This window comes from Lepeophtheirus salmonis, chromosome 12 (genome assembly GCF_016086655.4).
Source record: "Lepeophtheirus salmonis chromosome 12, UVic_Lsal_1.4, whole genome shotgun sequence".
NCBI classification, from domain to species: Eukaryota; Metazoa; Arthropoda; class Copepoda; order Siphonostomatoida; family Caligidae; genus Lepeophtheirus; species Lepeophtheirus salmonis.
In genome coordinates this window covers 4,333,159-4,348,547 of record NC_052142.2, presented here as the reverse complement: position 1 = coordinate 4,348,547, position 15,389 = coordinate 4,333,159, and the positions used below count along the sequence as shown (strand labels likewise).

Below are 15,389 nucleotides of genomic sequence, written 5' to 3'. Positions count from 1 at the left end.
CATCATGGTCCCCCCCCCGTCTTTTATGAGGACACACAAATTTTCAATCAGGTTTTAAATATAATTGAGGCTATTTAGGAAGGGGATTTTTACTACTGAGGAATTAAATAGTAATAACTGCTGCACAGGAAAAGAAAATTCCTTCTTTAATTAATTAAAAATTAACGGACTAGACAAAAACACACCGGATTTACATAATTGATAATGAATTGTGATGTGTTTTCTCCTTAAGAATGAAAGATAAGGATGACAGCTTCTTTTACTAGTTTCTATTAATATAGATTGCCAATTGCAAGAAGCCGTTCCCACTTTTTAGGAAATATAATGTTCATTTCCGGTAATTTCTTAGTTCTTCTATCCCATTTGTAGCGTGTGGGTATGGGCCTTCGTTTACAGGTTTTTAGTATTGTATGATAAATAATATGACAATGATCTGGGAGTACTTCAGAAATAAATAGGCGTTGGTGTGATTGACATATTTGGCTAACTACCAAATGATTTTGGCATTTTTTGTTTCTTTTTGGAAGAAAGATTGCCTGATAAAATTATTTTAACGACGTGATAGACACATGACAATTTTATTATTATTATTATTTGGAGTACTTATATTACAGTACAATTTATTAATGGACAGATTAGCAAGTAAAACATGTACATATATATATATATATTTTATGAATATTTTATTATTGAATGTAGAGTTGTTCATAAACTAGATTATGGAAAGAAAACAAAGAACAATATGTTTTATGGGTGCGCTAAAAAAGAGGGGGTTCCACATATTAAGTTGCTCGAATAGCTGATCGATAAGAAGTTTCGTGACGCATAAAACGCCAAAAATAAATACATTTTTTAAATCATAAATTTGATGATTTTTCTTGAAGACATTACAAAAAGTTTACTCTAATAATGTTCTAGAGCTCTGGTTCTTAATCTTATTGGAGGTACTGAATCCCACCAGTTTCATATGAATATTCACCAAACCCTTCTTAATTCGTCAAGTGGAGCGTGTCATCACAAATCATGTGTGGTTTGACCTCTGCCGAATACCTGAGACTATGTCACCGAACCCCTAGGATTTGATCGAACCCAGGTTAAGAACCACTGTTAGATGAGGTTTTATCTAAATTGGTTTTGCAAAAATTCAAGAAAAAATTGCAATATACAGCTTAATTTATTAACTTAAAATGACCTCCAAATTGGCTTCAACGGTTTAGGCCAAAAATGACCCTTTTAATTAATAAATAATTATTTTCTTTAAACCTAAGGAAGCCTAAAGATTTTTCTATTCATTAGTAAAAAAATATATAAATTGATAGACAAAATCGTTTTTATTAAATGAAACAGTTTGTAGTCGCTAATAAATAGTTTATATAATTAACTTCAGATTTGCGTGGCAGTTGAGAGCAAAAAATCATCCCTTCCAGTTGATAGAGAAATATTTTAAAAACACTTAAGGAAGATGGAACATTTTTCTATTCATTTGTGAAAAAACATAACAATTCATAGACGGGATCAGTTTTGATGAGATGAAAAAATTTGTTGCCTCTAATAAATAATATGATTATTTCGTTATTTCCAAATTGGGTTCTAAGTTTTGGGCCAAAAATGACTCTTTTAATCAATAAAACTTTTTTTTTAAACCTAAGAAGCTGGAACATTTTTCTATTCATTCGTTGAAAGAATATATCAATTGATAAGACATAGTCAGTTTTTATTAGATGAAGAAATTTGTAGTTACGAATACACTATGAGAAGAGTGTCATGTTTGTGTTATGCTCATTCCTTTATGGACATTGAACCTCGTACAATTCACATAAAGGAAAGTGTAGGTTCCTTCATTCAAACTAAGATAGTCCTAAATGTAGAGGTACATAATTTGAGTGAGATAATAAAAAAACTCTGTGCGTCATATTTAATGCACTAGTCTTAAGAAACCAGTTTTAGTACGTGCGATTCATGAAGAAGACGTATTTAATTTTTGACTATGGATCTCCGGATTCCTCAGTGAATAGCCAATTGATTTTAACAATTGAGGTATTTATTAGAAGAAACACTTCATACACAACGTAAGAGCCCATTTTCAAATTCATGTTTTTACTTTTTTCAGACTTTGTAACATATCTATATTTTAATATTTTTAGCAGCACTATTAATGACCAAATTTATAACATTTGAGACTAAGTAGACAGTGCTGATGAGAACATAGACAATTTAAAATGACTAATACTTAATTTATAGCTTATGAAGAGGTTACTACCGAAACGAAAGCATAAGATGCTTCATTAACTCCTTTATCCAACATTCACGTCGCTATAAATCTTCACTTTTATCAAGGTTACACTATAGTGTAATCGGGCTTACCAGAATTTTCAATTTGATGTACCATACCGACTGTTGGCAAGACAAACCGATTTTGACGTCATAGAGTATAACAACGGTATATTAACAGAATATAAAATTGGAAAAGATATGATTAATAGGAACTATATATACTCTTACGTCACTATTAAAAAGGATGGTGAAAGTCAAACATCAGTCGGAAAAGCGGCGAGCACGTTTGGTCAAATAAATAACTGTTTTGAGATTAGAAAAGGAAACGGGTTTTGTGTGTACTCTTTCTTTTTTCTTAATAATTGTTTTGATAACATATCCCTCTAATAAAGACTATAGTTTGCCGCTTACCTAAATGAAATATCGAATATAATTAATTTTATCAGTCATATGCCTTAAACAGTTTCCCCTCCGTCTGGCTTGCAATTAATTGGATCGACATCTATTTATTTTCCCTAGGAGCTCATATTTTTCCATTTGGATATCCTAGTATAAAATAAATAAGTTCCTCCAAATCTTCTACGAAATAATCAGATACTGCTATAAGAACTAATGAGTTCCATTAAAAGACAGAATAATCGACTGAAAGCCCAAGTGAGGAACAGAAAGAGTTTTCATCCTCCATCCACTGCTCCATCATTAAAATTATTAAGTTATTTTCTTCTTAACTCAACTTTGCTCTGTCTTTTATTGTAAGAAAAATATTTCATTGATAAGAGTACTTCAGTTTCCTTGATGTAGATATATAACGCAGAATTAACTCATCTCAATCAAAATTTCATTTTTAAGGTTAAGTTTGTGATGTATAATCTATATAGATAATTATATAACCTGGATCCTTGATTTCTGTATTAGTTGTAGGCCTATTTTGTCATTGGAAAACGAGTGGAAGATAATTCTAGACTCTTAAAGATAATGTCTCCCTCTTTTCTCGATAGTTTTGTCTGCATTGCCAATGCATATTCTATTTGGCTAATAAGTATATTTATTTCTGTATAAAAATGTCTCATTTCATTTTTTATATGTATAACGTCACTAATAATTTGTTGAACCCATTTGTTTTATTTTATATTAATAACTTCTATATCGTAGCATTTGTCATTTAAAAAATTTCTGTTTTTTTAAATTTTTAATTTACCCATACTTATTTAACTTACTATTATAAACATAGATTTGAATACTTTAATATATTATCTTAGTAACGTTAACTATTTCAATGTACCGATAAAGACATCATACTTCATAATAAATAATAATAACTGTAACTATATAATCACTATATAATACTGTGCTTAGTACAAATTCAAATAAAGTAATACCAATTATATTTGAAACATTGAAACTCCCTAGTCATCGGTTCAATATTGTAATCTTAGAATCTCCTTCGAAAGGAAAGAGTCGTCTCTCTTTTCTTGAGATGGATAATCAAATTAAAAGTAAATTTCTTCGATTTCCTCTATCTGGCTTTGGTCCTATCTCTTGGAGGACAAATTTGAAGAGTTTGGGTATTTTCGTCTCATCAAAAATACAGGCCCTGATATTCGCAGTTGTATTTGGATTTACGAATAACCAAGAACAACTGCCTGAATGGTCTCAAAGGGGGTCGTAGCTTCAAATGGTGTGGAAGGTGTTTGTTTAACATCCGTTTTTTGTTTTTTTTTGGTAAACACTATGGTAGGGTCCATGGATTCGAACATATAGATGTGCAACTTATATAAGATAATTATAAGTCTTTTTAGTGTATTTAAAGTATCATAGGATGAAGATGGATTTTATTTCTTTTAATAATTAGTATATTTATTTTTGTACAAAAATATTTCATTATATTTTGTATATATATAATCTACATTTTTCCCGAATAATTTGTTGCATCAATTTGTAATATTTAGTATTAATAGATACTATGTCGTATCATTTGTTATAATTAATTTGTTTAATTTTCTATAAAAATTTTTAATAAAAATTTTTTGTAATAGATAATCGTCTTTTCAGTTGTTTTATAACTTAATATTACAAATATAGGTTATAATACTTTAACTTATCAATTTACTAGTAATCTACTGCTACGGCTAAAGTACATTATTTTTTGATTACTCATTGTTAAAGTTGATAATATTGTAGAGTAAAACGCGTGCAAGGAAAAGGGAAGAAAAAATACATATGGTGTCATTGTTTAAAAAACTGATGTGATTATCATTTGCCTGCTTTATTATGATTTTTGAGGGTATTTATTAGCAAAATGTATAATGAAGATAATCTACGTATAATTGACTTATCCGTTACAGTAGATTTTATAACGTCACACTCCATGAAATTGTAATTCATTATGAACCTTATTCTCAGAATAGTAGCTAATAAAACGACAAAGTAGAGTATTCGAAATATATATTTGAAGTTCCATGTTTAAAAGTAAAGGCTTAAAATATGTATAATAAAAGGGTAAAAACCATCATACATTTATGTTAAATATACAAAATTAAAAAATTAGAATCCTTTAACTAATAATAACAATAAATTATAAATACAGAATATTGAAATAATAGACTGATCTGAATAATATTTTCTTGTTCTGACATGAGAATTCAGTTAAATATGTCATAACTTTAGGCTGCAAAACACAAGCCAGACGTTGAGTTTTATCAAAACGATCATCACCCCTTTTACTTCATGTGGAAGTTGCTATATACAATTGTGCACAGAATATATCCTTACCGATGAAATCTAACTAATTATTAATAATAAAGTAAATGCCAAAATCATAAAATTAGACAATAAATATACTAATAAAAAAAATGTTAGAAATAAATCCATCTTAAAGATTTAGAGCAAAAGCTAATTATGTAGTAATGTCCGGCGATATTACTCCTTATTAAGAGCATCAAAAAAATATTTCCCCCGTTATTTATGCTTATATAACAACATACTATTATCATGAAAGATATACACAATTGCTAATTATAATGCTACACCCACTGTAACTACCCGCGTTGTTGTGACCATTTGAGCAGTTTTTTTTTGCCTTTTATGAGTTTTCTGAACACCATTTCTTGGAGCTTATCAACCATAGCTAATCCTTAAGTGATAAAAAAGTAATCTTTATTGACTGCAATATTGGAAAACCTAATTATCATACCCAAGTCTTTAAGTGAAGAAACTAGTCTCAGACAAACTAGTTGCGAACCATCCAAAGCTACTACTCCCGTTGTTGTGACCATTTAAGCACTTTTTTTGCCATTGAATGAGTTGTGTATGATAATTCTTGATAATTTTGGCTAAAATAGAATTATATTTCAGGGTTAGATTAAAAAAAAATTGAATATTTACTGTTGGATAGTACAAAATTCAGAGTTCCATTTCGAAATTAGTAAATATTTTATAGTTTTTACTGATAACTTGATTGTCGTTTGGTGTGTATAACTCAAAACATTTTTATATGTATTTCTATAAATGACATCAGTACCAACATCCTCCATTAATTTAATGATGGTTCCTCGGGAAGGGATAGGTTTACCAGTGTATATTCTCCATAAATTTTTTGAACATAGATGATTAGCAATGGATAAGGTTATATTACATGCAATAAGCATCTTTGTGAGATCAGAGTTAAAGTCTGACTTGATGTATTCATCATTAACTTGATTTTTTTGATGAATATCCATGCTCTTGATATGAGATGAGGATATTGAGTGGTGTGTAATTCTAGACAGGGGACTAAAGGCACATTTATACCGATAAATCGGACAAGCCATCTGTTTCTCATCTGGTAAGTATTTTCCAAGTTCCTGGGCCTCCATTTTCAGAAATCCAGACAGAAGGCGATGTTATTTTAGGCATTTTATTCAGTTCTCTATCGACTATCAGCATCTAATATTATATTAATATTGACTAATAAAGGCGGGAATGATAACGTTCTTGATTGATAGAAGAAGATGTATATTATTTTGATCTATGATGCCATAAGTATTTCTTCTCTTCTCCTCGCACGCTTTTCTATTCTTACCAAAATTATCACCCTTAAGCATATAATATTTGGGACTTTAAGGGAAGATATTTCTATGTTAATTGATCAATAATATAGAAATATGAATGTTTTTTTATGTGTTTCACAAAGTAGGTAAGGGATTCTTGAATTTGAAAATTTCGACTGCTGTTATTATTAATTGTTCTAGTGCAAGGTTTCCCAAACTTTTTCCGGCTCGCGCCCCCTTGTCTACAATATTAACGTCTAGTGCCCCCTTAAATACATATAAGTTTATCTTTCAAAATGAACATAATGTGATGGTTGAATATGGTGTAGGCTACCAAAACAAAAAAGTATATGACCTCTATCGAGTATTATTTACTTTTAAAACGTCATATATGTAGAACAGCAATTCATTGTAATTGTCTTGTTTTTTTAATTTTTCAATCTAATGAGCAACCTTAAAATTGCAGTATTAGTGATATACTTCTTCTTTTTAGTAAATTGAAACTTGATGTGGAGGAAGTATATTACTATCCCTACACTAAATACACATCTCCCATTATGTTCATTTTGGAAAAAACAACAACTTATATGTAAGTTTATATTGAGGCCAAGGGGCGCCAGTCGGAAGTTTTTTTTTGCAAACCCTACTCTAAAGCAAGGGGTAGCAATATTGTTGAAAAGAAGAATGTAAAACTAAAAGTTCTTAATTGTGTTTCAAAGTATAAAAAAAGGGCGTAGGAGGAGTTCATCTCTTGGATGCAATAAAAACTCTGAATGAAGGGATAATTATACAAAAGAAAGGGGGGCGGCCAATTTCACTTGTCAGTTGTAAAGCTTTAAACGAAATAGAGAAACGAGCACAAAAACAATAAATAGGGGAAAACACCTTGGTCCGAATTTACTTTTACTTTTACAGGGACATTATTTGGTTATTATGTCTATAATAACAGCTCTAGTTAAAGACTAGAATATATTCTTGTATTAATAAAAATAGCTAGATTTGAGTCACAAGTGTAGAAAGTAGAATACTAAATAGTGAAGATATTCTAATTCTAGTTTAAATAAATAACTATTAACGATAGTTGAGTTATTTTTTTAATAAATTATGTGAGGTGATAAGATAAATTTATGGGAGTCTTCCGAGAATGGTCAGCTGGGAGAGCTCTGCAACTTGTCCTTCAAGGGAGCGGTGAGCTTTTATACCATATCAAGAGTAATTTTAGAGAATAACTCTGCTAGTCAATTGACCCATATAAGTACTGTATGGCTTTGCTTCCTACTGTTGGATGATATATACTGGAACATTAGTTTATATGATCTCCATGTTTGGGAGTAGTTCAATTCTAAAATTCACCAGCAAGTGCTTGAGGAGGATAAATTCAGTTTTTTTCTCTGACAAGGCTTCATATTTAAAGGCTCTATCCTTAAATCATTCATGCAATAATTTGATGGAGTCTCTCTGGAGGTGGAGAAATTGATGGAAATTCTTTAGGTTAAATCGGAACTTGGGACAGCTCAATACTACTATGCAAAGGGAATGCTCGTTTCTTTAGGCAGAAAATAGGGCAAATGGACCCCAGACTACATGTGACAGATATTGATGCAGCCTTTCCCGACAAGGTTATAGAAGAGGCTGTAATTGAATTCGGAATATATTAAAATTTTACAATATACCTCAAATGAAGGATATATATTCCATAATAACGTTTATAAATTATGCTGTTTTGTGTTCCTTTTTTTCAACTTGTTTGCTGTAAAACTTTTATTTCTTCTTTAGTTTTAGATTCATTTATGGGAAGAAAAGTATTGGACGTTGGACATATTTAAAACCTGTGTAATCAACCACTAATCGGACTCCCTTGCCTCCTTCTTTGTTCACGAAAAATGCAGGACTTATCTTTTCAGTCGGGTTAGATACTCGATCAATAATATCATCTTTAATTAATTAATGGATGTCCTTGATTTTGCTTTATCTTGTTGATGTATGTTTATTGGCCGTTCCGTCAAAGTTCTGTGCGTTTTTATATGTTGAGAGTGATCCAAATCTATTTTCATAGGTGCTCTAGACATTGGTTTATCGTTTAGAGAGTTACTGAATATATCTTTAAATTCTTCCATGATTTTATCCATCTCTTTATTTAAGCACTGAACTTGGTTCGCTAAAATATTTGGAAAACCTTCTGTGATGACTGATACTCTTTTCAAATCATCTATACCTATAAGAAACTCTCTTTTCATAGTCGATGTAATTATAACATCAACCATAATAATTTTCCCACTTGAATGTGTAACTTCAAGTTGAGTAATTCCCTCACATTTCATAGGAGAATTATTTGCATTGAACAAGTTGATTTATGGTTGTGTTAGGAAATCCATTTGTCTTATATAATTATAGAAAATTATACTCTTGCTTGACACTGTGTTCGGCAATGCCATACCCTTGAAATGTTTCAAGCGTCCTTTGAATACACATAAAGATGAAAGTAGATCATATAAATAAAAAGCCACAGGACAATTACGTCTAAACATAAAATAATGTTATAGTTATACTTATCTGACACAGACTACTCTTCCACCAATGAATTTTGACAAAAGCTCATTTTTAAAAACCATGGGCTCGAACGAGTAAAATATTTAAGAGACCTCTCAAGAGGAAGACAGAATCTCTCACTCCAAAAGATAAATTCTAGGCTTCAGTCATGATAGCTTAAAATTTTATGATTTAGAGCAATCTTTTCTAATAAAAACGGATTCCCAAACGTATTAACAAAAGGCATTTTAGTCCTATTTTCATGAATTATATCAATTGTTGAATTTGAACTATAAGTAGGCCTTCCTTTCCATAAAATTCTCTGAATAGACGCCAAAAGTGGCGAAAAAAGCTTCCAAATCCCGATTAGTTAAAGGTGTTTCCATTTGGATCCATTCGTAATATTGAGAGGACGTGAAATTAACCCTCCAGTCTCTCAACGGGTATACAAATAATTCCTCCAAAACCTTTTTGTAACATTTAGGAATGATAATAGATAAAAGGCAGATCCCACAGGCTAATTTATACTTTGGACGTTTTAAAGCAGGAATATAATTTTTAAGGAAGATACCCTGAAACTATGCATCTTCTTCCATCATTACAGATTCTGCTAGAGAAGGAATAGAGGTAGTTCTGTATAATACAAGAAGAACAATTTTCAAATTATATAAATCAATGTGTTTTTGTAGAGATAAATGACGCTATTTTTGGATCTGTTTGTTGACCATCATATTTAATCGTACCCAATTACCTCTTTATACTCCGTTGGTTATCCATTTGATGCCTAAGATGTTTACATTCGGAGTGTCTCTACAAGTTTTGATTATTGTAGAACTATCCGGCTTCCAAGATCCAAGAGAAAGGATGGCGGTTTGCGTTAGATTCATTTCTAATCCTAAATTGACCTTATATTTATTAAAAAAAGTCAAAAGAACTTAGATTTTTTACCAAAGTTGAATTTCCGAATATGCTTCAATCATTAACGTTACATCATCAACATATAGGTAAATTAGATGTGAAGTTCCATAAAAAGAAACACCGAATCAGAAATACTTTTTCGAAATGGTTCTTGTTAGTTCATCGATGGTAGATATTAGTAGCAAGAGGGCGGCTGGACATCCTTGTCTACAGCTCTTTCTTAATAGAATGGGTTCACTCATTCCACCATCCAACAAAATTATAGAAGAAGAGCTAGCGAGTAGAGCTCTGATAGGATTAAAAAAACGTTTGGGGAGTAACCTTTTAACACATCTCATAATGTGGCAGTGACGTACAGAGTCAAACGCTTTACAAAAATCAATTGCAATCAATGCACCAAACTTGCCACTCCTATTAAGAGATTCAATTGCTATTGCTATGTTTCGTGAAATAACTGTAATTTTTCTATTTCTCAGGAAACCTTTTTGTTCATCTTTAATGTTTCGGTTTAAAATTGGTTTAATTTGCTTAGCTAAAACACCCGACAATATTCTGTAAGCTGTAAGCTTAATTTAAAATTGTGATGGGCCTCCAGGGATTGAAATCAGTGCCATCACCCTTTTGAGGTATAAGAGCTATCCATCCTTTTGTGAGAGAAAGGGACATTTTTTCATACTTTTCCATGGATTTTCCTACTTTTAAAAGGTATGGTGCAATTTCTTCAGGAGCGAGACAGAAAATTCGCCCACAAATGCCATCTAGACCCGATGCTTTGGAATCCTTGAAATAATTCTTTATATAATTTACGATGTTAGCCTTGGTAAATACTTCAACCGTTTAGGGTATCCTTTTCTTCGGGAAATTGAGTCTCTCTCCGCCTAATATCTCTGAGAACCTTTGATGGAAATATTGCAATACTTCAGAAGGATTGATTGTTCTATTGTTAACAACAATTTTTTGTATTATAGTGACTGTATGGTCATGTTTGCGAGATAAATATTTTTTCGAAGAATGGGATCGGTTTCGCGATCTACTTTTCATTTCAGTTTCGGCAATATCAAAGTTTCTGTATTAATTCACTAAATCTGTTGTGTAATTTAAAACTTTTGCAAGACATTTTTGGAACCTATTTGCATTCTTTTTGTGAGATTTAATAAATTTTTGCATTGATTAACATCAATATGAGACAATAACATATAAGCACATCAAGAAGGCAGAAAACTAAGACCTTTTAAAAGATTGGATTTTAAAAACTTTCTGAAATTACATTCCCCTAATATCTATTTCGGAACTTTATACTAATGACTGCGGGGAATAAAACGAAGAGTTATTAAAATAATTTTGTGATTGGTCGACGGAGCTGGTTTATAAGTAATCTTTATAGTTTCAGATAAAACAACTCAGTTATAACATAAATGATAAAATTTAGCAACACTCGACTCCCGAAAATACACTATATAGTAAGTAGGTTTCAGTGTTGATAGGATATGAAGTCCTTTTTGTTTTTAACTTAGGAGGAATTGAGAAATCATTAATTACATGAACTTATTGATTTTGATACAAGATTCAATTTGAAAATATATCTTACATATGTTTTGAACTAGGGTCAGGCTTAGAATTGGAACAAAGAATAACAAAGTTTCATTATGCTTCCCTAGATAGCCACGTAACTTTCGTTAGTAGTAATAAACGTTAAAACTCTTGATCACTATCAATACGAAGCTGTCGAAACATTCTGCAATCGAAAGAATGTGCCTGGATCTTATTTACTGCAGTGATAACAGTTTTATTTGATTTGTGGAATCGATCACTACGATTTTTATGCTACCAAACGCTGTCTGTAGTTTATATAAAGCACTGCAAGTACACCAAGTAAGGCTTTTCAAGAAACTGATGAAGCAACAAGGATTATCTATCATATCATTGTCTATTACATTGCGAGCATATTAGAAAAAAAATGATTTTCTGTTGGAAAAAATTATAAATTATATGAAATACCAACGCTCCTAATTTCTCTTTGATTGCAACATGCCCTCTCCAATATATAAATCCATCGGTAAACTTTTATAAAAACATTTGTTTTTTATAACTGACAAGAAAGATAATTTCTTAGACTTTTATTCTGGAAAAAAGGATAAGATTATTAATGCAGCTAATACAAAGGCTCATCATATTTTGTATGCAAAACGTGCTTCCTCCGACTATGATGTCTCCGGTGTTTTATCCGCTGTGTAACTTCATCTATATGTTTTAAAACGTATACTCCTGTTATAAACAAACTCTACAATTCATTTTTTTTTTACGAGTTTTTATCTTATTTTTAGTTTTGGTGAACGTATTTCTTATATATATATAAATATATATTGATTTCATTTTCATCTATTATATTGAAATATATGTAAATAAGCCTTGTTGGTCTAGAAAAAAAAACACAAATAAATCATCGCTTCTTGACTACAAAGTTGAAAATGGCAAGAGTTTCATTTAATGATATGAAGGGTATCAAAACGCAATTCAATCGTCAAGACCAAGGGTCACCAAACCCATGCCCCAGCATGCCTATTGGATTCTTACTTGCCGCTGGACTTGTTCCAAAAATATTTTATTCTTTTGAGTTATTAATTCGTTTATACATATATTTTTTGAACTAGTAGCCCTCAAGTAGGTATGGGTACAGGTCATAACCTTGCCTGTACTCGTACCCGGAACAAAAATGAAAAATGCATTTAACCCGTAAAAAAGGATACTCGATAGGCAAAAACTTTTTACGGATAATATTTGATGAAAAGAATCCGGGTATTTCATTTCAGAGGTAAGTACCCGTTTAATTCCATTGAAGTTTGAAAACTGTAGTATATTCTACTGTAGACAATAAAAGAATAGGTATTTGTATTAAAATAACTCAACCTCAAATATTTTATTCAATATTTAATATGATTTCAACTCTAAGGTTTGTTAATTTTTTTGTTGTAGTACATAGAAATATTTCTATCAATGTATTTTCATTTCACCAATAAAAATAAGCTTTGTCTAGGTATATTTTATTTTATGAGAAGAAATTTGAGGAAGAGTGTGGTCCTTTTTCGTCTTGCCTTGGCATGGACTTGGATAGACCTGGAAATAGTACGGAAGGATTATTTGATCATTATGAATGGAGCCTAGATGATGATTTTATTGTGCTAAGCTTGTCTATGGAATCATCAAACGATAAAAGTTAGTGTTTTTTTTTCTGGGCAAGTAGTCTTGAAGCCAGGATCCTCTATTGCTTAGAGATTTTTACACGAACCAAAATGGGAAAAAGGTGGTTTGTAATCACTACAAAAAAAAAAAAAAAAAAAAAATTAATAGTATCTTAGTGTTGTACCTCTAAGATGGTGAAATATATAAAGTAGGTATCATAACAAAGTAAAAGACGCCAGCGATCATTTTTTCAAAAGGGACTTGTGTAGTTTTACCATAAGATTATTTTTCAAACTGGTTCTTCAACGTATGTTTGAAGCATTATTTGATTTGAAAACTGAATTTTGGCAAAGTTTCGTAAAAGTGTATTATATTTATTGAGTTTAACGTTTACATATAGATCCCAGCCACATCAATGCACAAAAAAAAAAAAAATCAATTCCCTGAGATATAACTATATTATTTTGTCATTTAACCCTTTCTTTCCAAAACTAGTTTGTGAGTTAAAAAAAAAAAATATTTAACAACGAAATCTTATTGGAATGGCATCATGAAACATATATATACACATTTCAAAGTTAAATTTTGAGTTTAAAGTACAAAACAAGAATCATTCCATATAAAATCATTCGGAACATATCAATGGAAATGGTAGTGATCCCATATGGAATCATTGGGCAGATGCTATGGCATAATTGAAAGGCAAAATAAAACAATATTTTTTTTAAATTCCAAATAATATAGTTCAAATAATACAAATGTAAAACAGTAACTTCCTTTTAATTTCCTTTCTACTAAGTTTTATATTGATGTACATTAAGAAAGATTATTTTAGAGACTTTTTGTGGAATGTCATTAAGTACAGTAGCCAAGAAATGACTTACTGAATCCACAAAATAATATAATATTCTGAGATATAATCTTTTCACATATATTTTTATTCTGTACAGTGCCACAAGCATTTCATTTAGGTCAACACCACCAAAGTTCATGCTGTATTGTTTGACGATTGCAGGGAAAGGAACATCAGTATGCTTTTTTCAGCTACTGACCATTGTTTCACAGTACATACTGGATTCTTAACCACGTAAGCAGATGCGACATTTACATGCTTATTTTCATAGCATATGACGACGGTATGTTGTTTTTTGTTTCGGTTCGAATATCACAGCTTCCTCTACCATAATTGTTTAGCATAGCATCACTTTTCAAACTACAGTCAAATAATATCTTACTGTCCTTGTACCATAAACTTCAATCTCCTTGAGAGCACAGAGTAGACTGTGAGATTTGAACCAATTATCAGTGTAAAGCTTGAAGTTTTGATTCTTTGGAAGTTTACTATGAAACCCTATGACAATATGTTCACTTATATCCAACTGCGTACTGAGAGACACTGTTATTCCTTTTCGTACATATCATATCAAAATCATATAGGGTGTCACTTGTACTACATCTAGCAAAAAATTTGAATTTATGAGGTTTGTTTCGCATGTTTTGCTTCAATGAGTTACATTCCTAGAAGGATATCATAATTTCGTCCACTAAATTGCACTTTTCTGGTTCAATTTTACCAAAGTTATTGTTGAGAAAGTCAATGAATGGTCTAACATTGAAATGTTTAACATACTGGTAATCCTCTCTGGGTTTTATATTGTCATTATTGTTTAGATGAAGAAAACTTATCAGTTGTTCAAATCGATTGCATGGCAAAAATACAAAGAATTAGTGATGACAGCAAATTTATGAAGATATATAAATAGTTTCAACAGAATTCCTATAACTAATGTAGAAATAGGATTTTACTGAAAATCATTATAACATCTCATTGATGCCATATGCATGGTACTTCAAAAAAAATCTAGACCACAGAATATTGATATTCTGAGCAAACTTGAAAAATTCTAGTATCATCTGTATGGTGTTTACATTCAATTATGATATATAAATATTACAATATTATGTATACCTTGTAAGTTATCTGAGGTTGTAAGCAGAGCAGTGTCGACAAATTCCCACAAGAACACTTCATGTGTAACTGATCAGCTATGAGAGAAGCATAGCACACACCAAACAACAAAACTGATGCAAAGTTTACTATTGCAATGCCATCTACCTATGGGAATGCTAACTAGACCCAGCGGAATATTAAATGAGCAAAAAAATTGAACTTAAGTTGATGATGTCATATGGCATAATTGGGAAAGAAAGGGTTAAAGAAGTAAAGGTCGTTCGCAAACTAGAGCCCTCATTAATTAAGTTGAATTAATTTGATTTTTTCCGTTTATTACAAAAGCTTTGATATAATTGAACGATGTCTCCTTCTAAGAAGAGGCAAATGCCTGGAAGTGCTATTCGAAAGACTAGAATCGCTAAAACATTTATTTGTCTGCATTTTAACATAATCGCCAGAGTCAAGCCAAGATCTCAGAAAAGGGCACATTCTTTTTGTCCATGCAA

General features: G+C 31.0%; 1 long non-coding RNA gene across 1 annotated transcript; it reads left to right on the top strand.

Annotated features, from left to right (window-relative positions):
• The first annotated feature begins 6 nt into the window (after nucleotides 1-6).
• LOC121127035 (uncharacterized) lies at nucleotides 7-4,489 on the top strand. The gene is made up of 2 exons (XR_005867455.2): nucleotides 7-2,069; nucleotides 2,145-4,489. It is a non-coding gene; the product is annotated as an uncharacterized lncRNA (long non-coding RNA).
• Nucleotides 4,490-15,389: the final 10,900 nt, after the last annotated feature.